Source organism: Lissotriton helveticus, chromosome 4_1 (assembly GCF_964261635.1).
Source record: "Lissotriton helveticus chromosome 4_1, aLisHel1.1, whole genome shotgun sequence".
NCBI classification, from domain to species: domain Eukaryota; kingdom Metazoa; phylum Chordata; class Amphibia; order Caudata; family Salamandridae; genus Lissotriton; species Lissotriton helveticus.
In genome coordinates, this window is record NC_136063.1 from 815775572 (window position 1) to 815801663 (window position 26092).

A 26092-nucleotide genomic window follows, 5' to 3' on the forward strand; every position below is an offset into this window, starting at 1 on the left:
AAGAGTGGCTGTCCATCTGACCTTATTCCAGCTAGAATCATGCCGGTGGTTGGCAAGGCGCTCGGTCCTGGGATCCAGTGCCTTGTAAATCTCTCGCTTGCCGAAGGCGGGGTTCCACTGGAGTGGAAAAGGGCACTGGTGAAGCCTATTCGGAAAAACTCCTCTATTCCGTGGACGGATCTGTCCAACCTCAGGCCTATATCTCTGCTCCCATACCTGAGCAAACTCGCAGAGAAGCACGTGAATAAACATCTTTCGAATTTTATCGAACAATCTGGGAACTTTGACTATTCTCAGTCCGGCTTCAGGCCGAATTACAGCACTGAGTGGGCACAGCTGTCAGTAACAGACGATCTCCACATGTACCAGGACAAGGGATACTCGTGGTCCTGGTGCTGCTGGATTTATCGGCAGCGTTCGATACTATATCTCACAACATCTTGCTCAGACGTCTTGCAGAGATTGGCCTTGAGAGTATGGCACTGGCCTGGTTGAGGAGCTTCCTATCCGATCGCACTCAATGTGTAAACATGGGTGCGTTCCGATCAGCGGAGGTAGAGATTACAAAGGGGGTGCCACAGGGCTCATGTTTGAGCCCCACCCTTTTTAACATCTATGTGGCCCCCCTGGCTAGGATTATGAGAGCTTTTGGTTTCATCCCAGTGTCATATGTGGATGACACACAGCTCCTTTTCCCGTTTAAATCTCTTACTTCCGAGGTTAAAACATCCTTCTCCGAAGGCATGAGGGCAGTCGCTCAGTGGATGTCCTCGAACTTCCTACAATGTAATGTGGGTAAGACAGAGGTCATGCTCTTCGGGGAGGCCAAAATGTTATGGACCCCTGATTGGTGGCCGTCAGATCTAGGCCCGGTTCCCGAACCCAAACAGGTGGTAAAGAACCTGGGGGTACGATTGGACCAGGAGCTATCCCTAAAGCAGCATGGAAACAACATAGTGGGATCCTGTTTTCATGTCATAGGTCTCCTCCGTAAAGTGTTCCCCCTACTCCCTGACTTCACCAGAAAATCCTTGGTGCAGGCCCTGGTGCTTAGTGGTCTCGACTATTGCAACGGGCTGTTGGCATCGGCCAACGACGGAGTATTAGGTAAACTACAAGTGGTACATAACACCCCTGCTAGGCAAGTCCTAAATGCCCCTCCCAGAGCCCCCTCAAAACCCCTTTTAGATAAACTGCATTGGCTGTCAGTGCGTCAAAGGGTAAAGTTTAAGACCAGTTGTGTAATCCATAAGGGTTTACACGGACTAGGACCTTCATATTTGGCAGAAAAATTCATTCCATACAATCCCGTCCGTACCCTTAGGTCTAGCAATTAGCTCCTCCTCCGAGTGCCTACTGTAAAAAAGACAAGACAGGGCGGTAAAGCACTGTCAGTGGTTGGTCCTGTACTATGGAATAAACTTCCTCTTCTACTTAGGCAGTGTTGGGACCATCTGACTTTCAGGAAAAGGCTGAAAACTTTCCTGTTCCAGAATTAGCACACTACTCAACTTCAACCTTGGACTGATCGCTCTCTTCCATCTGCTACTGGTGTTTGTGCGCAGAGATACTCCTCCAGGAGTCGATTCAAGCGTGGTATAAACCCATAAATAAATATATAAATAAATAAAGAGTGTCGGACTTACGGACGAACCTGGAGGCACACCACACAGGAGGGCCAGTTGGGCTGAGTGAAAAGTACCAAACTCTACCCACTGTGTGCGATTGATGAGGAAGGAGGTAAGTAAGGCTCTTGCTTTATGTTGGATGCCCATTTTAGTGACACGGTCAATTAGAATGGTATGATCAACCGTGTCAAAAGCTGCTGAGAGATCCAGCAATATAAGAACGGCTGTCCCTCCCTGATCAAGACTGACTCTGATCTCTTCAGACGCTTTAATAAGCGCGATCTTGGTTCTGTGGCCCCTGCGGGCATGCAGGTGATGATCTTCAATATACTTCGAAAGTTCAGTGTCTATCACCTTTTCAAAGACTTTGGCCGGAAAATGCAAGCTGGCTATAGGCCTGTAATTCTATGTGTCAGTCTGGTCCAGGTTTGCTTTTTTAGCCGCGGTTTTAGGATAGTTTTCTTCCAGTTTGTGCAATATATGCCTGACGCAAACATAGCATAACAGATGCTTGACAAAACAGGTGCCACCTGTTCAGCAACTGGTAATAATACAGCCGGGGGACAAGGGTCATTAGCGGAGCCAGATTTAACAGAAGAGATTTAGTTAACATTCTGATCAGGAGTGGTATTATCAAATTGTAATAAGGAGTATTCAGTGGTACTACTTATTGACAACTGGTGGGCAGTGTTCATCTGGGATGCAAATTTACAACAGATGTCATTTACCTTTTCAAAAAAGTAGTTTGCTAGAGCGTCGCACAGTGACTGTGAGGGGGCTGGAGTGAAGGAGGTTGTTTGACCTGATAATTTGGCAACTACTTGATAGAGCTGTTTATTGGAGTCTTGCGTGGATTCAATCTGGGCAATGTAATATTGACTTTTTTCCTGCGCAATTAATAGTTTGTATTTAGTGAATGCTTCTCTATAGAGGAGTTTCTCCTGACTGTTGTCTTTCGCGATTTCTACACAGTTTCTTTTGGTCTCTGAGGAGTTTAGAGAACCACGGGGCTGAAGGAGAACGCTGGTTTTTGGAGAAAATATTGGTAGGCACCAGCAGATTAAGTGCATTGTGCAACCAGTTGTCATAGTTTACTGACGCAAGGTCCAGGTCTGAGGAAACATCTGGTTGGGTCAAAGATAGCTGCGACTTAAGAAGCTGATGGTCTATACTCTTTCAGGCTCTGATGGTAGCAGGCGGATTTATAAGGGAACTAGGAGAGGACTTGTTATCAATATAGATATTAAATTAAATAAAACCACATGGTGGTCAGTCCAGACTAAAGGGAGAATACTCTTTAGATGAATTGCTTGAGAGTTGGAAAAGAGGCCGTCTAGTGTGTGGTCAGCTACATGCGTGGCATTTGGTACTCGCTGAGAAAGACCCACCGCTTCAAGGTCTGAAAGTAATGTGTTGGTGTCTTTGTCCAGGTGATTTTCTAGGTGAAAGTTAAAATCACCTAAGATCGTAAGGGTAGGTTCGGCTGCCATGGGTTCTATCAGGTTGCTTGGTGTAGAGAGAAACTGCGTCCTAGATCCTGGTGGACGGTAAAGCAGAATGTCTTTGAAGGTTTGAGAGGAGGTGAGCTGGATAGAGAAATGTATAGCTAAGACAGGAGGGTATATGACCAGTTTTAGAAGTGAACTTGCTGCGATAAATTATCGCCAGCCCACCTCTTTTTTTGTTAGATCTGTCTTGCCTTAAGACTGTATAGCCCTCTGGAGTGGCAACAGTAAGATCCGGTCCCGAATGAAGGATCTGTCCAGGTTTCTGTTACAAAAAGAATGTCGAGATTGTGATCTGTTAGGAGATCTGCTATCTTGTACTTGTGTTTAGTGAACGCGCATTTATGAGTGCTGCGATAATATTTGGACCATTCAGATAAAGGGAGTGCGGCTTAAAAACATTCTGGTTTTGTTGAGTAGAAGAAAGTTACAGTGGGGACAGGCTTTGAGGGGTCCACTGGGGGCGCAAACATTATTAGGTGCTGGCCATAATTTAAAAAGTTCCAGACTTGAGTACCTAAATTTCTTGAAGTCTAGGGCAAAAGGGCCGGGGGGGGGGGGGTTGCCCTGGGCCCGGTACAGGCACGGACAGGCGCAGACGGGCTTGCCTTTGGCGCACCGCCGGCGTGCCCGCTGCGTGCATCTGCTGCATGTGCGCATAAGCGTGGACCTAAGTAGGGTGGGGACGCCAAAGACTAGTGCACTGACCCCAACTGGAAGTTATTGCAGCTCCCAGTAAAACGCCCTCTGCGCAACGGCCCTTGCCGCGTCGGACCGGGGCCAGGGAGAGAAGTCAGGTGGGTTCCAGGTCAATGTGCAAAGTAATGTGCAAGCGGTATTCCAACAAATTTTAAAAACGATTGTGAGCAAGTACAGGGTTGCACAAGTTAAAAACGTTCTACAAAGGTTTAAGGCCAATAATAAAATAAAGGCATGCACACACTGCAGCTAGCAGTGTCCTTGCGCTGGTGAATTCCACGTCCGTTGCGCGTGTCTGCATGAGCGTGGACCTAAGTAGGGAGGGGGCGCCAAAGACTAGTGCGCTGACCCCAACAGGAAGTTATTGCAGCTCCCAGAAACGCTCAACGGTACTTGCCGCGCCGGACCGGGGCCAGGGAGAGAAGTCAGGTATGTTCCAGGTCAATGTGCAAAGCAATGTGCATGCAGTATTTCAACAAATTATAAAATTGATTGTGAGCAAGTACAGGGTTGCGCAAGTTAAAAACGTTCTACAAAGGTTTGAGGCAAATAATGAAATAAAGGCATGCACACACCACAGCTAGCAGCGTCCTTACATTGGTGACTGCCGCATCCGCTGCATGTGCGCATGAGCGTGGACCTAAATAGAGTGGGGGCACCAAAGACTGCACTGACCCCAACAGGAAGTTATTGCAGCTCCCATAAAAGCCCTTCGCACAACGGCACTTGCCGTCTTGGACCGGGGCCAGAGAGAGAAGTCAGGTAGGTTCCAGGTCAATGTGCAAAGCAATATGCAAGAGGTATTTCAACAAATTTTAAAAACGATTGTGAGCAAGTACAGGGTCACACAAGTTAAAAACATTCTACAACGGTTTGAGGCAAACAATGATATAAAGGTATGCACACACCGCAGCTAGCAGCGTCCTTGCACTGGTGACTGCCGGACAAGTGTCCTCCTCAGGGGGGACAGTCGGAAAATCAATACGTCAGAGATATACTCTCCACAAGTGTGTAGATGCTCTGAGGGCATAATTGAAAAACAATATGGCACTGTTACTATGACCGCCGAGGGCTAGCTAATTGTAAGCCTCCTAAACAAGAACAAAGTGAGGTGAAATATAGAATTAGAGAAACTATATATATATATATATATATATATATATATATATATATATATATATATATATATTACCTACTGGCGGTCGCCAGTAGGTATATATAGTTAGGATTTTTTCTCTATGGGTTTTTTGAAAATTCTATGTCTAATAACTTTGCCGTTTGTGGACGGAATTGGCTGAAATTTTCAGGAAAATGGCACATTTTGTTTCTGAGCAGCCTTTGAAAATTTGGGGGGGGTTCGTGAAGGGGGGGCCGAGAAAAAAGGGGGGTCCCAAAACGCGTTTTTCCCATGTTAATTTCCATAGGGCGGTTGGCCTCACTTTTAGCCCGAACGGCTGAATGGATTTGCACGAAACTTGGCAAAATTGTAGGGACTGGTAGCCCGATGTGCCTTTTGTAGGTCTCAATATATGTGCTCCAGTGGATTTTGAGAAATTAACGTTTAAAAAAAGATATATATCTGTAAGCGCGGACCAGGCAGCGGTCTGGTTCGCGGACTTTTCGCGCAACGGAGCTTTGTGAAGCGAAGCTGATTGGTTCTCCGGCGTCTGTCAACATTCCAAACAGTCCGTAGCGGCCGCCATCTTGTCTCTCGGTAGGATCGAGAGACAAGAGGAGGCGAAAGCGAAGGGGCAAATGACCATAAGGGGGAATAGTAGATCCTCGCTGACCCCCTAGGTTTGATGTGGAGGTTTTAAAAGGGCCCCGCGGGGCAAAAAAAAAAATAATAATAATAATCGAACGGCTGAATGGATTTGCACGAAACTTGGCAAAATTGTAGGGACTGGTAGCCCGATGTGCCTTTGCTAGGTCTCAATATATGTGCTCCAGTGGATTTTGAGAAATTAACGTTCAAAAAAAGATATATATCTGTAACAGCGCTCCGCTTCGCGTACTTTTCGCGTTACGGAGGTTTGCGAAGCTGATTGGTTTTTCGGCGTCTGTAAACATTCCAAACAGTCCGTAGCGGCCGCCATCTTGTCTCTCGGTAGGATCGAGAGACAAGAGGAGGCCAAAGCGAAGGGGCAAATGACCATAAGGGGGCATAGTAGATCGTCCCTGACCCCCTAGGTTTGATGTGGAGGCTTTGAAAGGTTCTCGCAGGGCAAAAAAATATATACCGTTTTTTTAGTTTTTTTGCGTGGAGTGCGCTCGGTTCGCGAACCGGGAAGCGTTCTGGGGAGCGTACTTTCTTGAAAATTAGTGAAAAAAGTTAGAGTACAATAATAATTGTGAGTGATCAGATGTAGGGTAGCTCTGAGAAGAGCTTTTGGGTTTATGGTACATTTAGGTACTTATAAGTAGGTACCAATGCACATTCTTAAATTCAGAGTGAAAACTCTGTTGCCCTCATCTGAGAAGTGAACTCCATCTCCTCTGTAGATATCTTGCATGTAGTAACGCAAGTTATTGTTGTACAGGGAGCCCATTCCATGGTCTCTCATGTAAGCTGAAACAGATTTGTTTACATGCTTCCTCGATTTCTCAATTTGTGGACAAAATTGGTTCGACCACCTCCATTTCTGTCTTTGGCATATATTTGAATATACCAAGGCAGTCTGAGGAAAAAGTGCCATCAATTGCTCAAAGGTGTCCTTTAAAAGCATTTCCAGACCTACCCCAGTCAAAGTGCCCAAATCATTACCTCCACAGTGCACAATTAACAGGTCAGGTTTTGGCAAATGCATAAAGGTTTTCACCAATGGTATCAATTGGTGACATTTTAATCCTCTGTGGCCAAACCACTTAATTTCCACATCTTGTAAATTGAGGTTAGGTAAATTCCTGTTTTCAGCGTACCTTTGAGCCCAATAGATGTAGCTATGTCCAACAATCCAGACAGAAAACATGGCGAGAGAAGGTTCTCCTGCAGTCAGATGAAGTGTGGCAATGAAATGGCAGTTGAAAAAATGAGAGTGTAAAATGAAAAAAACTGAGGAGTTTCTGTGTTAATGAAGCAGTAAGAGTGATTGGTGGATTTTGATTGCTGAAAACAGAAAGTTAGTGTGCATGGATGAGTTCGTTGAAAGATGTATTTTGAGTGGCGAAGAAAAAATCATTAAATGAAAGAATGCTTTGGATATGCAGGTGCACTGAGAGTTCAGAGTTCAATTGCAACATTGTTGTGTGAGAGGTCTTGCAAGAGGTGGTTGCTATGCAGAAAAAGCAGAGAGGGGGCAGAGGGGGGAAGGGTTTTGCTTTGAAAAAAAGTGAGGGAAGAGTTTTGATTGGGTGACATGAGAGATCTGTGTGAGGAATTACAGCATTTCTGTGCTTTTGATAGCTGCAGACTCTGGAGTGCATACCTTTTGCTCTGCTGAAGACAAATTGGTGTGTTTCTGAGACTGTTTTGAAACTGAAAGTACTTGCTAAGGTGAGAAAAAATTTCTTTAATTTAGATAGAAAATAGTGTGCTTTAAGGAGAAAATTATGAAGAAAGTTGTGTTTTTCAAATGTTGCTTTGTCTCAAGTGTTTCACAAATAGATTTTGTTTGTTTGAGAAATTGTAATTGGAGAAAATGTGAAGTATTAGTACTGACAGGGCTTTTATGTGCATAGGAGCTGTGGAGTGTTTTCAAATTATGACTTGTAAATCGTTTTTGAGAAAAAGCAATGGTTTTAATATTGATGAGAAGGATATAATGGTGTCTGCTTCTTTATAAGGTAATTGAGAGTCTTTCCCATTTCAATGTAAGAAGTTTGTCTGTGGAGCAAATTGCTTGTAAATATGCTCCCACCTGTGCATGGCAAATTTAGATTTTGAATGTTTCCGTTACATAGGCATGTTAAAGGTGACTGAAACATGCTGCAAAGGCAATCAAAAAATGCTTTTATGTGTCTTAAGGACATTTTAAGTCATTTCCCCATGTGCAGTGTTTTCAAATTATGAGTTGAAAATCGTTTTTGAGGTAAAGGAATGTTTTCAAAATTTATGTGCGCCATATGACCCCAAATTTTTTTTTCAGGGGTGCAGCAGGGTGTTCTTGAGATACCCCTGCACCGTCGGAAAAATTCGTAATTTGCGATGAGGTAATTGCTAATCGCAAATTGCACCTTCATTCCTATGGGCCTCCTGCTGCATGGAAATGAATGGGTAATCTTGCTGAAATGCAAAGTCGAATCTGTATTTAAAAGGGTCTGCACCTCTGTACGGGTGTTCGCTATGTGAAGCACGAAAGTTTCACGGGCCGAACTCAAGGCCACCTCTCTCTGAGACAAAAGAGCTCTTATTCTTGCCATGCTGTTGAAATGTGCTCCCAAGGTTGGTATTTGTGGCCAGATTGAAAACTCCCTATGTTCATGTGTGGGAGGAAATAGAACATTTCTGCAGCAAATAACCCGTTCATTTACTGTTACGATAAAATGAATACTTTTAATTAACCCAGAACAATCTTCATTATTGAGCATCAAATAACTACCATTTTCCAAGAACTTGAACGTGGGGATGATAGCAGGAACTGGCGTGCCTTGCAACACGCAAGCCATATTTGGTCGGTGTTTGTTGCATGAACCGTGTAACTGTCTGTGCCTACACATTAGTGAATGATCTGGCGTCTCAGTGCATTCCTCTCCATTCAGATAAAGTTCTTGATCATCTTTGAAAATCTGTATGTGTATGGAAGCGACCAGACTTGATGAAGAAAACCACTACCTAAAGGTTAATAACGACCTATTGGTATATATTTCATACAATTTGAAAACTTATATAAAGCAAAAGGCAGCGTTATTAAACCGTGGATAAGGCACGTTGCCAAAGCAGTCAACCTTTTGGATTTATACTGGAAATGTTAAAGGAAGAATTACGGAGTAGGGCCTGTAAATCTTTAATAGACAACGAGTAAAATTACTCCAACCATCGTATTCCTCTAACTCCGGGATAGTAGGGGTGTTTAATTTTTTAGAAGTAGCCAATCCAAAGCATTTGGTCTGGGAAATTGTTTCATTCACAAACAACATATGTTTTGGGATGAGACATGCACGGTGGAAAGCCTCAGTGCCTTGTACCTGCCAGGTTCGTGAACCCCAAACTGATGTAGATCCTGGATATTTTTACTCTGTATTACGTTAGCATGGTCTCATTACTGGTTTAAACGCCATTTTTCCTTTTTTGTAACTTCTGCACACGACACTTAGTTGTTGCTTTAGCTTTCAGCCTACCTGCGTCAAGATCTATGCCTGCTTCAAGCAGGCGCAGGGTTTTGATGTAGCTTTGTCCTATCTGATTGTAAATGCGGCACACCGTGGGTGGCAGAGCAGCGGTGCACGTTAACTGGTGCATCCCTGGGGATGTGCTAGTTAATATAAATCTGTCCCTTTACATTTAATTATGTGCAGGGGACACAGAGTAGGTGAGGTTTATCCAAGGTTAAGAAGAGATGAGTCCTGTTCAGTGAAAAATTGGAGATAGGCTTCAGTATATTATATACTTAAGTAGTGTGTTAAGTTTTTGATGACTGTTATTAATTTACTGTTGGGTAATAGTGGTTAATAACATTTTTTATTATATTTTACCACAGATTCAACTGCACATTATTTCAAGATTTTAGGATGCCTAGCAAAGAAAGAGTAAGAAAGGCTGGAAAACGTCAAAGACAGCAGGAGCATGGAATATTGCAGCAGTCCTCTAACAAAAAGATTTGTCAAGTCACCAAGAAAGCACCGGGTAAGAGTCGAAAAACAGTCATAAGAAATATGTGTAGTAAAAAAAATATTACTACAGAAAATGTTTCACTCCAGAAAAGGAGACCGAATTCAAATGGTAAGGAAAGGCCAATGAGAAATGTTACTGCTAGAGTAAGAGATAACTCTATGCATGAAAGTAGAAGGAAACAACAGTTTAGGGATATTCGTAAACGAATGTTCCGCAACAGGATAATTGGGAATTTGTTAAAAAATATTAAGAAAGGTCAGCAGAAAGTGGTTTTTTATAAGAGAAAAAAAATAGTTGAGAAAGTTATTGATCAGGCATTTGAATTTAAACGTAAGTTATTTATTTTGACAATCAATAGAATTAGGAAGCTAAACAAGGTAATTTATGATTTCAAAAGAAATAGTAGATGGAAGAGAATAGTTAATCGTAGTAATTTTTGTGAAGTTTTTTCTGGAGAATGGATGCATAGTTCAAGCTCTGAGGCATTTTTTAATGAGGAGAGTTATTTCCAGGATAATGATTTGGTGCATGCAGTTGACACCAGTGGTCGAGCTTATGAAGTGAAAGATGGTTGTCCAGTTGAAAAAGAAAAACTTGTGAGAACAGAGATAGAAGAGGTGTTAGGTAATGAGGTTTTAGGGAGACGTCCTAAGGGTCCTGTGTACACCTGGAAGTGTAGTAGTATTTGCAGTGTACGACAGGATTCCATCAATTTGCTTTGTGATTTTATACGGTCATTTAGTAAGAAAAGTTTGAAGCAGAAAATGAAGTTGTTGCAAGAATTAGATCCTTGCAGAGTGAGAGAAGTGATAGGTTTGCATGGTCATTCACTGGCTTGTCTTTCCAGGAGAGTATGCCAGAGTGTTTTTCATCATTTCAGGATGCTAGCAGTGCATCATAATAAAGTGAGGAAATTAGTTAGAATGTTGTATTATGCTAAGAGTCCAGCAATTATGCTAAAACAATTATGCGCTGCTCTTTTGCATGGTTCTGAAATAGATGTGAAGAATATATGTGAAGAAATTGAGTTTTGTTACTTTGGAAGTAAAGAGGAGAATGTTGAAATTGACCAAGAAGAAGAGAGTAATGTGGAAGATAGTGTACAGGTTTCCAGTACAGATAATTTCCAGAGGGAAATTGCGACGTTTGAGGTGAAATCAAGTGAGAGGCCAAATTTCACTTGTGTGTGTTGTCGACGCACTTATTATAAGAATCAGACTAAGTTAGTGGATTTATATGGAAAAAGTGAAAGGGAAAATAATAGTGAATGGAAGGATTTTGCAACATACTTGATGGTAGAAAATTGTTTTGATTTGGGATTGGATCAACGTGTGTGTACTTATTGTTGTAACAAATTAAATCAAAACCAGATGCCTGCTAGAGCAGTTCATAATAATCTGGAATTGGTTGAAATTCCTTCTGAATTGAAGGATTTAAATACTTATGAATCTATTTTGATTCAAAGTATCCATCCCTTTCAGGCTATTGTAAGAATGGAGCCAAAGACAGGGAAATTGCCTCCATCAGATTTACAGAGAGGATTAAAGGGAAGAGTTGTTTATTTGCCTCTAGATTTGAAGAAAAACATTAACACAATTGGAGTAGAAAAAGGGGAAGAGGAACCTCTGGTTATCTTAGTTAATGGGGTTCCGACAAAGAATAAGAAAATATGGCAAGATTTAGTAGATGTTAGGAAAGTCAAAAGGGCAACATTGTATTTGAAAAAATATAATAAATACTATAAAAATGTATATGTTGCAGAAGAGGAAGTAAGTGAGGAAGAGGATAGCGATTTGTGTGCTGGTCAAATTGAGAAAGTAGAACCCTGTACTAGTGAAGAAATATATGAACATTATAGTGTTCATCCTTTGCATTCCAAGGAAGTCATGGGGAATGCTATTGAGTTGTTTCAAATGAAACAAGCGAAAGGGAGTCCCATTAGTGTTTGGGAGGAAAGTTTGGAAGCTCGGTGTTTCCCACAGCTTTTTCCAACAGGTCAGGGAGGAAGATATGATGAGCGACCTCATCAAATTCCTGCTTCTGAATACCGGACTTTGCGATTGTATGCAGGAGATCCTAGGTTTCGACAATGCATTCCTTATTTGTTTCATCTCCTGTTTGAAAGCGATCTGTCTGGACTGTCATATGCAGTGAACCACATCTTGAAAAGTGGTATACACATGCAAAACATCTCGGCAAGTGACTTTATGGATAAAGTCAATGTCCAAGACAGTATTTTGGATTCTCACCTGATTAATCTCATGGCGTGTCAGCGTGGTACTAATGAGTACTGGTACCGTCGTCATGGTGATTTAAAATGTATGCTGAGGAACTTAGGAACTCCCACATGGTTCCTCACTTTGAGCTGTGCTGAGTATGGCTGGGAAGACTTACTTGAATTTCTACGAGAGGCATATGCTAACGTAGAAAACATCGAATTCAAGACACCCGGAGAACTGTGCTCTTTGGATCCAGTCAATGTATGTAGGTACTTCAATCATAGATTTGAAGGTATGATGTCTTTCATCATGAATAAGAAGAATCCACCTCTTGGAGAGGTGTTGGATTTCTTCTGGAGGAAGGAGTACCAAGCAAGAGGTGCTCCTCATATACATATGTTGCTGTGGATCAAGGATGCACCTAAATTTGGAACGGATGCAGACGACTCAGTGATGAGTTTCATAGAACAGTATTCTACGTGTGCTGTTCCAAACGCAAAGGAGAAAAAAAGCCTAAGAGAAAAAGTTTTACGTTTCCAAAGCCATCGATGTGGAAAGTACTGTCGTCGTAAATTCCGGAACAAAGACAAGTTCTACACCAAATGTTGTTTCGGCTTTCCACGATCGGTGATTTCTAAAGGAAGAGTGAACAGTTTGATGTCTTCGCTGCGACATAATGTGATGAAGAAATCACCTAAAAACACATACAATTTGAAGAGGAACGAAGAGTCTAAGTACATCAACGACTACAACCCGGTGATTTTGTCCATGTGGAATGCTAACATGGATATACAGTTTGTGGCTGATAACTGTATGGCTGTGGCTAGGTATGTGACATCTTACATCACCAAAAAAGAGAAGACAGAATTGAAGGATATGTGGGAGGACATTTCCCATGAAAAGAGCCTCAGCAAGAAGTTGTACAGTTTCAGTCTGAAGATGTTGTCGCATCGAGAAATCGGAGCTTACGAATGTTCTGACCGGTTGTCTTCAGCAAGTCTCTATGCCAAGTCCAGGAGTATCGTTTGGGCGAGTGTTGGTCTTGCTGCAACGCGTAATCGAGTTCTGAAACCTGTGCGGGAAATTGAGTATTTGGCGGAAAAGGAGCCAAACAGTACCGACATTTTGAAGAGCAACATGTTGGATACATATTATCCAAATCGAAGCAGTCACCTCGAGAATGTTTGTCTGTATGAGGTTCTGCAAAATTACATATTCAAGAGGAACATCAAAGAAGATACTGAGAAAGGAGTGTATGCTGTAATAGGAAGTGAGGGATGTCTGGTCAAGCAAAGAAAATGCCACTTGATAAACCATCGAAAATTGAGTGGCGAATCTCGTGAAAAAAAGGAGTTTTTCTATTTAGCACTTTTGCAACTTTTTAAGCCTTGGCGTGCAGAAGAGGAACTGCTTGGAGATTTCCTCTGTTACGAAGACTCTTTCAATGCTGCCAAGGAGACCATAGAATGTCCTGCTTTTCCCAAATATGTAGAAATGTTGAATGTGGAAATTGAGCAGGAAGCAACGATTGCAGCCGAGATTGCCAGAGACAGTTCTCAGGACAGTCAGAGTTCTGCTTCATTGAGTCAGGATCCACTAGGAGGACCTCTTATCGAAAATGAAGCTGCCACTGCTATGAATGAAGTGGAAAGAGCCATGGCACATGCTCAGGAGGATGCGGTTAACTTAGAAGAGTTGGAAAGACAACTCAACGTTGAGCAGAGGAAAATATATGACGAACTTACCATGCAAATTGATCATGGATTAAGTCATGATAAGAAAGAGTGCTCATGTACGTCGTTGAAGCCTGTCCGACTGTACGTGAGTGGAGAAGCGGGAACTGGAAAAAGTTTCCTTATTAAAGCAATTTCATGTTATTTGCAGGAAAGGACAGAGTCATCGCTGTCTTGTGTTGTCACCGCTCCAACTGGACTGGCAGCACATAACATTAAAGGGATTACTTTACATCGTTTACTGATGCTGCCAGTGGAGCATGACAACAAATTAGAATATCACAAGCTATCTGGAGATGCTTGTTTTGAAGTTTCAAGAGTCTTGAGGAAAATGAAACTTCTTATCATTGACGAAGTAAGCATGGTTTCCAATGTTATGCTTGCCTTTGTGCATTTGAGAATGCAAGAAGTTCTCAAAACAGAGTATGATGTGTTATTTGGTGGCAAACACATCATTGTTTTTGGAGATCTTCTGCAGCTGACACCAGTGAAAGGGCAACCTGTGTTCAAAATGCTCACGCATGAAGATACCAGGAAGTGCTTAGGGAGTATTGGCAACGTCAATATATGGTTAAACTTCAATTATGCTGAACTGCATGAAAATATGCGTCAGGCAAAGGATGAAGTTTACAAGACTATTCTACAAGATGTTAGAATTGGAAAAGTGACCGAGCATGGGAAAGAAGCTTTACATGCACGATTACTGACAAATTTATATCCAGACGAAGATGTTGTGCCTGAGAATATTTTTCAGAAAGTTACTGAGAAAAAATCTGGAATATGTTTGATGCCAACTCTTGCAGAATGTGCCAAATTCAACAACAAAATGTTGCATTTAGAAAAGCAAGAGATTGTGAAATTGGAAGCTATTGACAGAGTAGAGCATATGGGATCAACAATTATTTTGTCTGAGAATCTGAAAACAAAATTGGATTCATTAGAGAAGAGTATATCTAAAACTGCGGGTTTTGAAAAGACTCTGAATGTGTGCTTGAACTGCCGTATAATTTTAAGAAGGAATTTACATGTTGAAAGAGGTCTGGTAAATGGATCAATGGGTAATGTTGTTGATTTTGTGAAATACAGAAATAGAGATGGAATTGAATTTTTAAAAATTAAATTTGATGGCATTGAGGAAGTACAGCTAATTGCTCGTTGTTCTGCTAGATTTTTGCTTGTAAAAGACTTATATGTTCGTCGTAAGCAGTTTCCTGTTTGCTTGGCATATGCGGTGACAATCCATAAATCGCAAGGTTTAAGTGTAGACTGTGCATTGGTGAATATTGGCAGTTCTGTGTTCAAGGAGGGTATGGCATATGTGGCATTGTCACGAGTTAGGACTTTATCGGGATTGTACTTGATTGAGTGTGATGTCACAAACATTTGTGCGGATCTAGATTGTGTTAAGGAATACAATAGGTTGAGAAGAGAGTATGCGCCACATTTGCCTCAGTATCCTTTGTTTGAGAAACGTGTGGTAGGCCGGAAACGAAGAAATGTGACCAATACTGGGGAGGTTGTAGCAAAAAGACGAAAAGTTGATGAACCTGAAATTATAAGCAGAAACAAAAAGGATTCTGTTGAAGATGTTGTTGGTTTTCAATTTGAAAACAGTTCTGGTGTCAACTGCTATGCTAATGTAGTGGTTAATGTTGTCTTTTCTCTAGAAACTTTAAAAGAACAGATTGTGGTCAATTCGGATCAAAGATTTTGCAGTTTGTTAAATTCTGTGTTAGAGAAATGTAGCACTGATAGAACAAACATAGAAAGTGTGTCTGAAATTCGAAATCTGTTAGACAGATGTTCAGGCCAAACACAATTCTCTCAAAATAGTCAGCAAGATTGTCAGGAGTTTTTAATGTATATGCTTGATGTATTGCATGATGAAGGTGTAGATGTAGATCACCTGTTTGGGCTTTCTTATCAATGGCAGCATGACTGCGAGAACTGTAGGGTATCAGCTACTACTAGTGTAGACTCAGAAAGATTTATATATTTAACTTTGCCAGACAGTAAATCAGTCTCTTTTAATAAGCTAGTAAAAGCCGCTGATCACAACATGGAGTGTAGCCAATGTAAATCTGAAATGATGTCCACTTTATTTATACGAACATATGGCCAGTATGTCATTTTAATGTTCCAACGATGTAGGCCTGATGGAACAAAATTGACAACTTTAATTAAAAATTTTGTGGCTTCACAGTTGTCAATATCAGGAAGGACTTTTGTAACTGTAGCAATTATATATCATGATGGTCCTTCAATAACATCAGGACATTATACAGCTTATTTAAAGTGTAGAAATGGCTGGTCATTCTGCAATGATTCTGTTTTAATTTTCAAAAAAAAATTGCCATATGACCTTAAAAACTCTTACCTGGTGTTTTTAAAACCAAAATTTTAGGGAAAGAATCTCGGGATGTGCTCTGAGGAATTTCAAGAAGTTCTCATGGCTCCTACACTATTTGGCCTTGAGGATAAGTGTAGTACAGAGACATAACTTTTTACCATAACACTGGACGTTATTGAGAAATACGTGCACTGTGAATGAGTTCAGAAAAACTATTTCTTTTTATAAGCTAATTGAAGCAGCGAATCAAAACATGGAGTAGAGGGAATGTAAGTCTGCAATGCTGTCTACTGTTTTACATTGCTTTGTGATTAAAAGTGATGTAGAGAATTAAATAATTGTACTAGTCATAAAGGTAGTGTAAGTCTGCTTCATAGTAAGCAGTATCAGTGTGATAGGAAATGTAGAACATGATTGAGCAAGAAGGGGAAGATATTACTAGTCCAGGATTGTGTAAATGATCTTCAACATTTTAATTCTGAAAGTTGCGGAAATGCGAAAAGACGGGATTGGCTTACAAGAAATCCAAGAGTTATACATGGCTCTGACACGATTTGGCCTTGTGGAATCGTGTGGTAGAGAGCGAGAAGTCATTTATTGTATGTAACATGTTTTTGAAAACGATGGAGGTTTTCTTTCAGAAAGTGGCGGGTTGAAAGTAATAACAGCACAACAGAGTGTAAGCTGTTCATAGGACATCCTTGGCAGTCATGGAAAGTAAGTTAACTTTAAGGAGTTCTGAATTCTGATTTGTAATGTATGGGTTTTTTAAACACAATCATTTTGATTGTGTTTTTTTTTCCCCGCTGTTATATGATGAATACCTTCAAGTCACTGTTTTAGTGAAATTTGATACATTCTGAGAACAGCAAAAATAAACCATTTAACATGTATAATTAATTCTGTTCTGTTTGCATTTATGATGTACATGTAGAACTGTGTAGGAGGCATGGAGAAGGTGAGGCTTCTGTCAGTGTCAAAGTTGTTGCATACAGTGCTCATATTCTACGTAGTCTTTTATATTTCATTACTTTCACTGTTTCTGACAGATCTAAAAAATTTTTTTTTAAAAGAACAGTAAGTATAAGGGAAGGAAACAGACAGTTATGTTAAAAGAAACACAGCTATAGGGAATAAACTAGGGATACTGTTACCCGCAATCCTCTGCTGATGATGTCACTGAGCATGTCATGAATGATGTAATATGTGACATCATCAGCAGTGGATTACGGGTAATAGTATCTCTAGTTTACTCCCCTATAGCTGTCTTTCTTTTAACATAACTGTCTGTTTCCTTCCCTTATACTTACTGTTCTTTTTTATAAAAAAAATGTTTTGGTTCGCTTCCGGTTCGCGTACCGGGGAGCGAACTGGGAAGCGAACTAAGAGAAATAGAGGTTGGCACAGTTGCAAATATTGTACCAATTTTTTTATAACGGGGAGGTAGTTCTGAAAAGAACTTTTTTTTAAATTGTTTTTGTTGTTTTATATTTTTTTTATTATTTTTCTGAACATTTTTTTACTTTTTTTGAATTTTTCTGAACAGTTTTATATTTTTTTTGTTTTTTTTTCGGAGGGGGCAACGAAAACGATTCATTGTAAAGGGCTCAACAGGAGGAAGAAAACAAAAAAAAGAATTTATTGTTTGGGGAGTTTCGGACAAACATGAGCATGATTGTTAATAGCTCTGTTGATCAGAGTGATGCTACTTTCTGCGTAGCAAATGATTCCACTGCAATGTACGCAGACTTGTTTTACTTCACGAAATCTCGTTTGTATATTTGGCACCATCTCCCTGCCCTCTGGTCCCGTTACTTCCGGTACAACAGATCTTCTGGCCATAATAGGGAGATTATCTAGGTCGTCCTGTTCCTCTTCTTCCTCTTCTTGCTGAATTATAACTTTAGCAGGTGGTCCACTCTTCCTTGGATGTGGTGGAGGTGGTGGGGAAGCACCAGCTGAAGCTAGTAAAGAAGCCATTGCTCACTGGTAACAAAGGGTCTTTCTCTCACAATGATGAAAGTCAGAGTGAGGAAAGAAGGAGGGATTTTCACCATTTGGGAAAAAAAATAGTTCTCAACCAATGAAAAGTGTTCATTTTAGATCATATGACCTAGTCTTACATCATTAGGAAACCGAAAGTGAAATGAACCAATGAAAAGTGTTATTACCAAGTCACATGACCTGCTGTGTTTACGTTACGCGCTTTGCAGGGCCTCCCGGTTTGCTTCCAGAAACCTGTGCTTTGCGACTCGGTAAGCGTACGAGTTCGCTAACGTAGCACGTCATATGACGTATCACGCGACAACGCGAAACGTCATGCGGACGGGAGGCGTCACGATGTTGTTTTCTAACGCGGCAGTTGCGGTAAAGAAACGTTTACCGGCTCGCGGTCTATTTCGCGGCATCAAGGTCAGCTAACGGGAAGCTTCCCGATTCGCGAAGCGGGAACGAAGAAAAAAAAATATTTAAAAAAAAAAATTATTCATAAACATATAAAATATATTTTTGGATTTAAAGAAGAATACATTTTACAGCTACAGATATTAGCTGTTAAAAAACCAATGAAATTCACAGAAAAAACCATAGGTTATAGACCATATATAGTTAGGAATTAGCATTTACAAAACCTTGAAAATTCACTGAAAAAACCATAGGTTATAGACCATATATAGTTAGGAATTAGCATTTAAAAAACCTTATTTTACTCACACAAAACCATTGAAATTCCATATATAGTTAGTTGCACTAACTATATATCGCGCACCCGTAATCCACTGCTGATGATGTCACATATTACATCATTCATGACATGGTCAGTGACATCACTGATGACCTCACTGATGACATCTCAAATGACATCACTGATGATATCTCATTTGACATCAATGGTCACATCAATGATGATATCATTAATGTGACAATACAATGCATCTCCTCACACTTTAATATAACCTCTGTTACACCCAGTGTTAAATACAGAGTATAATTTTTGAAACCATTGACACACCAATACTAGTTACTACATACCCACTCACTGATTCCTACATCTACACACACATTCACTCATTCACCCATACAATCATTCATACATACAATCACTCATCTTGACAACACTATCATATGCACTCATACACCTATACAGACACTCACACTCTGCCACTCATCCATGGAGTTACTCACACACCTAGTCAGTCCTGTAAAGAATCAATCACAGTTCCATTTTCTAATCTACACAGTTAAACATAGAGTACCTTACATTTTAAAACATATACTAACACATACTTACTCTCTTATAGAATCACTGATACAAGTACACATTGATCTGCACAGAGTCACACACCTCCCAGCCAGTCATATACACACTCAGTCTCCCATACAAATACTTGTGCAACCAATCAATAACCCATATAGCTACTTATATAGCTACTGATCAACACATGCAGCAGCTTGCACAACAACAGACATGCTGATGCACACTTTCAGACAGTTTAGTCACTAACCCGTGCATTTAGTAAGACGCATTTAATCACTCACTCATACAGTCAATCACGCACCTACTAAAACCTTCATTGAGACACTTATACATCCACTCATTCTTCAATATGTAAAACATATTTAAACTTTACAGAAACACATAATCACTGGATGTTGTCATCAGTGATGTCATCAGTGATGTCACTGACCATGTCATGAATGATGTAATATGTGACATCATCAGCAGTGGATTACGGGTGCGCGATATATAGTTAGTGCAACTAACTATATATGGAATTTCAATGGTTTTGTGTGAGTAAAATAAGGTTTTTTAAATGCTAATTCCTAACTATATATGGTCTATAACCTATGGTTTTTTCAGTGAATATATATATATATATATATATATATATATATATATATATATATATATATATATATATAAATATATGAGAGATCTTAGCTCTATGTAGAGAGGACCCAGGAGACAGGGAAGAAAAGGGTAGGGGTAGGGAGGCCGAGTCGGATGACACAGTCCGCAGGCGGAGATTCCCTTCCTTTTCTCCTGTGTAAAGAGAAAATAGAAAGTGATGTTAAAAATAACCTGTATCACTATTGTAACACAATACTCATAGTAACACGGACATTTAAAAGTCATAACTGTAGAGCATGAAATAGAAGCAATCAGACAAATCTGAAAAAATAGAATCAATCAGAGAAAGGAATCGGAAAATGCGACTAAACAGATATCATTCCTCTTGTAGGTGTGTTTAATTCTTCATCCAGATTTCGACCCTTTTGGATTCTCATTTGTGCAGTTTAGGAACTCTATTGCCACCTCTAGGGCCGGTATGTACCTCTTCAACAATGAAGTAGCTGAGAAGGGAACTGTAGAGAGATGGAATTCTTCAAAATGCCTGGCTATAGGGTAGTGATTATCCTTTGTTTATGGCACGCATGTGCTCGAGCACTCTTTTTTTGGCCATAAATGTGGTGCTCCCCACGTACCTCAACTTACATGGGCATTCAAATACATACACAGTGAAAGGGGTACTACATGTTAAGAAATGGTTGATGCTCTTGGGTTTATTCTGTCCTGGTATAACAAATTATTGTGATATGTAGCTATTACGGCAGGCCTTACAATAACCACAGGGATAGAATCCTTTGAGGTTGTGTTCACCTCGAGGTGGCACTTGGGTGATGTCATTCCATACCAGGATGTCCCTAAGTCTATGTCCCTTCCTGTATGTGATACTGGGTCTGTGGTGTAAGGTGTGGCAAATGATTGGGTCACTGGTGAGGATATCCCATTTGTCAACTAGGATTTTTCTATTTATTTGGAATTCCAGTTGAATGTCATGGTGACTCTACTGTCTTCGGGTTTAGATGTTTTACTTTCCTCAATGTCATCAGTAGGTGTTGTCAAAGTCTGTGCTTGGTCAATTTTGTTGACTCCGTTGAGTTCTTGCTTAAGTACCCACATGGGGAAACCTCTGTCAAGGTATCTGGTGATCATGATGTACTGTTCTTTTGCAAAATCAAATTCGGTATTACTATTTCTTCTCGCTCTCAGCAGTTCACCATAGGGGATGCTTCACTTGAGAGTATCCGGGTGACTGCTGAGAGCGTGGAGAAGAGTATTATCTACAGTGGCCTTCAGAAATAGGCTGGTATATAAGGTGTGCTGATGTACTGTTATCAATAAATCGAGGAACTCAATTTGATTCCTGCTCATGTTGGAAGTTAAATTTAAGTTGTAGTCATTAAAGTTCAGTCTGTTAATAAATCCAGTGGCTTTGTCTTCTGTGCTTGTCCGGATTATAAAAAGATCATCGATGTAACATAGCCAGATCTTGATTTTACTAAAGTCAATGCTGAGGGTACTGTCAGCCTATATGTCCTCTTCCCATTTGCCCAGGAATAGGTTAGCAAAGCTTGGCAGAAAACATATGCCCATGACTGTGCCAAGCGTCTGGTTATATATGGTACCGTCAAACATGAAGATGTTATTCGTGAGGCACAGGTTCATCTTCTCTAGTATCATTTACGTATGTTCTAAGAATCCCATGGGTCTATTCTTTAGGTAATGATGGCATGCTGCAGTGCCTTGTGAATGGCCAATTATGGTGTAAAGTGAGTTTACGTCAAGTGTTATCATTAGGTCATTGGTGTCCCCTATGATACTTTCAAGTTTAAAGAGAAAATCTTTTGTATCTCTGACATAAGATGGGTGGGAAATAACATACTCCCGAAAGAAATGATCAACATATTTCAACACATTCGCTAAAGCACTACCAATGGAGGATACAATGGGTCTACATGGTGGTATGCTGGATTCCTTAACTATTTTGGGTAAAAGGTTCAAAATAGACAGCTTCGGATAATCATGTTTAAGAAAACAAAATCCTTCCCAGGTGATGAGACCTTTTTGTTTCCATTCTTATAAATTATTCCTGGTTTCTAGAATGCTGGCATTGTACATGTCTGTGTTGACCTTGGTGTAAAATCTATGGTCGTCCAGTTGTCTTGTTGCTTCGTTAATGTACATTTCATTCTCCCAGAGTACAATGTTACCTCCCTTGTCTGCAGGGCGGTTAAATATATTTGTATCATCCACAAGAGATCTTACTATTTCTTTCTGTTTAGCTGATGGATTAAAGGTGACATTTTTGCAACTCTGATGTTTCAGTTTTAGAAGTGATTTAGTATCGACTTCGTGAAAGGTGTCGATGTTATCATAGAGTAAATTAGGATAGAAGATGAACCGAGGTTTGAATTTAGTGGAAGCTGCTAAGTCTGTGGGGATATCAAGCTCCTATGGCTTACTAATCTGGGCCAGAGAGGAGTCAGACCCCCTGGCAAGCTCATGCATGTCATAGAGGGTTTCAGCATCTTCAATTGTCAAGTTAGAAAAAGGGCCAGTGATATGCTCAGTGCTGGTGGTTTTGTCGGCCCCGGGTTTGTAGAGTAAGTGCCATTTCTTTAATTTGATCTTTCTGACAAACTTGTAAAGATCGATGCGTGTATCTGAGAAGTTAAAGATTTCAGTGGGGCAGAAAGTGAGGCCTAGGCATAGGGTTTTCTTTTGGAGGACCGAGAGATGACGATTAGTTAAATTAACTATGGTTTTGTTTTCCATGTCAGGATCCATTATTGCTTGCTTCTTGAGCCTCTCGATTTGTTTCCCATGGACTCCTTGATGTTGCCGTATATGTTCTTTCTGCGTTCTTCGTTTTCTCCTTTGTTTGCTCCTCCCCTGCCTATTCCTCTTCCTCGTCCTCTGCCCCGTTGAGCTCTTCCTCTTCCTTGGGCCAGTGGCGGTGTTGTTCTCGATGTTTGTCGGCCATTTCTTAGGACCCGAAATTCGTCTAAAAAAGTTGCAGTTTTCAAAGGGACTTCTCTTTCAGATGCTGAGCTGACAGTAGTTATAGAAATTTCAGTGTCTGATCCGCTGGTCACGGCCAGTGATTGTTCAGTACCAGCTTGTGGGGTACTGATTTCTTTCCCGGGTGATGGCAAGTCCTCATATAACTAGTCATACTTGTGGCTGTACATTAAAATATGGCCACACTCACAGTCCACGCAGTCCCTATGAAGCTTCCTTTGTTTGGGGTTCTTTATGTCTTCCTCATGTTGTTGTAATTTTGGTTTGAGGTCTTGTTTGAATTTATTGATGAGTTCTTATTTACTGCTGTTGCTAAGTTCATTTTCCAGGGCAGTGAACTCCAGCAGGTTGTCTTCCCTGTCTTACCATGCCTACTTGATAAATATGTTGAGTATATTTCTGGAGCTGTTGGCAGAATTTTCAGCCCAGTCCTGTAACATACGAGGGGTGGGTGATTCGTATGAGGGCATAATATAAATTTGGAGACCTCGAGGCACCATTTGTTTGTCAACATAGTCCTGTAATGAGATAGCTTCCCACCACTTGGCGGTCTCCGATTTGTTCTGTTTTTCTAGTCGTTTAAGTTTCGCATTTGATGAGGTATCCACCTGTTGTGTGGTCTTAGCCGTAGTCGCTTTCCCAGGCCCTGTGCACGAAGTTTCTGTGCTGCTGCACGGTGTTCAGATTTTATATCCATGCTAAAAAAAAAATGTAAATCCAGTTTTTGTAAAGCGCTAACAGTTAGCCGAAGGCATCCCGGCACTGCGGGCCGTCAGGAAGATTAAGCAAGCTTTTGCCCAGAGTCACATGGTGCTGGGCTGACCTGCCACTGGTGCCGCGGATCGAATCGTGTGCCCCAGAACGAAAGTCGCCCTGGCCGTGGCACCACACCTGTTCCCTTAAAAAGATGTATGTACCAAAAGTTGGCTCTCCAAAAGCAGTAGTTAAGGATGTGTACCCACACCTGTTCTAAAATTGAAGGTTCAGCCCCCCCTCCTAGTCTAGGAGGTTCTTGCTGCCGCAGTATTATAGATATGTACGTGGTCTGAAAAAGTACAGCTGGAGTACTGTTGAGAGATTCTACTAGACCACAGCAGAAATCTGAGAGAGTGTTTTTGAAAGTCTGTGCCGTAATGAAAGAATCGAAGTTCGGTTGTACATGATATAAACGGTACAGTCAAAAGGTGATAAGCTTATTTACTCACAGTGCAAGCGCCGACCAGAGAAAGGGACTCTCCCGCATGCGTGTGGTATGTGAAAATGAGGTGCACCTCCTCTGAAACGCCACCCTACCCCCGCAGCCCACACCACAAAGGGGGGAGAGACGCCTACCTCTGGGACACGCTTGATATTCTTCCAATTCTCAGGTATACATGCCTGTATTCTCCAACTCGCGGATTGCGGCTGGCCGGTGACTCCTCTGTTCAATTGGCTTAGTTTTGCCGGAGTACGGGCCCGTTGGCAAGTGGTGCGTCGTGCCGGTGAAGCCTCCCGGCGAAAATAATGTCCACACAAATTCGAAGGATGAGACGCACACTCAGGAAGTAAACCAAATACGTTTATTTGGTAACGCGTTTTGACAGACGAGCTGTCTTGTTCACACAGTGAGCCAATACGTGCGGAGGCATTACATAGATGCTACACAAAATTAATGACGGACCACACATGAAATGCTGTGGTCACTCAAAGCAGATACAGCGCCATTTTGGGAGGGTAAGAAAATTAAGTTTAACGTGCCTGTATGCTCCATAGGGCCTGTGTAGTACTTATGTCAAAATTATGAAATGTGCTTATCAAATAACAGTGAAGTTACCATAGTGGTAGTATGATATCAAAGATAGTACCAATATCAACGCAAAAACAAAGTTCTTCGAGCACACATAGACACTACACAAAATCAATGACGGACTCCACATGAAATGCTGTGGTCACTCAAAGCAAATGCAGTGTCCATTTTGAGAAGGTGAAAGAATTAAACTTAACGTGCATGTATGCTCCGTAAGGCCTGGCCTGTGTAGTACTTGTGTCAAAATTCAATTCATGAAATGTGCGTATCAAATAGTGAAGTTAACATAGTGATTGTGTAATATCGCCACAAAGATAGTACCAATATCAAAGCAAAACAAAGTCCGTCAAGCCTACAAGTAAAGATAGTTGTCATCATGCTTACAATGCCATAAAAAGGAAATTGCCCAAAGTCGACATGCCATGCTGCTCAATTGATGTTAATGAAATATACATTTCGCCACAGTGGCATTAATTTCATGGTAGTGTTACATCTGCATCTGCAAACACGCCTCCTGGAGCAGTGGTGTTTAGGACATAAAGTCCCCTTAGATGCAGCGGTTCCTTGGGGTCATGTAATCCCTTCTGTTACCTTCCATAAGTCCTAGACAGCAGGATTGCTGGGAGGACTTGAAGGTCAGTCCCCCTTTCTCCACCACTGTCCAAATGCACCTCCTGGTGTACTGCTGGTTGGGGAATAAATTCCACTTTACTCCTGAGGGCCTCCGGACTAAAGTGCACTTATTCCCCCAACCAGTAGTGCCTCTGCAGAGTGGTGGAAAAAGGGGATGTGACCTCTATTGACCTCTCAGCAATCCAGCTGTGTTGGCTTTACTGGAGATAACAGGAGGGGTAGTTGGCCCCCAAGGACATCCTTGAGGGCCAACTACCCCTCTTGTAACTATAATAAGTCCCACACAGTGGGATTGCTAAGAGGCTTCGGAGCCCACGTCCCCTTTTTCCACCACTCAAACATGCCTCCTGACACACTACTGGTTGGGGAATGAAGTTCACTTTACTCCTGAGGGACCTTGGAGGCCAAGAAGCCCTCCTGATACCTCATGTAAGTCCTACACAGTGGGATTTCTGAGATCCGGTCAGCAGCCCGGCTCCCTTTCTTCATCATTCTGCAAACGTGACTACAACTTAAAAGAAAACTTAGAAATTCACTGGAAAAAACTAAGGTTACAGGGAAGTTATAATTAGGAATTAGCATTTAAAAAACCTTCGAAATTTACTGAAAAAAAAGTTTAGAAGGACATTATAGTTAGGAATTAGCCTTTAAAAAACATAGAAATTCACAGAAAAAAACTAGGGTTACAGGGACGTTAAAGTTAGACTCAGGTTTCACTCGTACAAAACCAGTGAAATTCATCAGTTTTTTCAGCTAACTATAACTCGTGCTCCCGCAATGCACTACTTATGACCTTATGGCATCGCCGGTAAACTGTGTGCAACTGTGAACTCTGAGCTGCTACTTTAGTATCAGACCTTAGGTAACAACCACAAGCCTCCCTTTGGAGACAGACTGTAACTAC

General features: G+C 41.2%; 1 long non-coding RNA gene across 1 annotated transcript in view; it reads right to left on the bottom strand.

Annotated features, from left to right (window-relative positions):
- Positions 1–24351, bottom strand: part of LOC144827342 (uncharacterized) — a 371811-nt gene extending 347460 nt beyond the window's left edge. Inside the window, exon 1 of the long non-coding RNA XR_013610146.1 lies at positions 24102–24351. This is a non-coding gene — a long non-coding RNA (uncharacterized LOC144827342). The remainder of the gene's footprint in view (positions 1–24101) is intronic.
- Positions 24352–26092: the final 1741 nt, after the last annotated feature.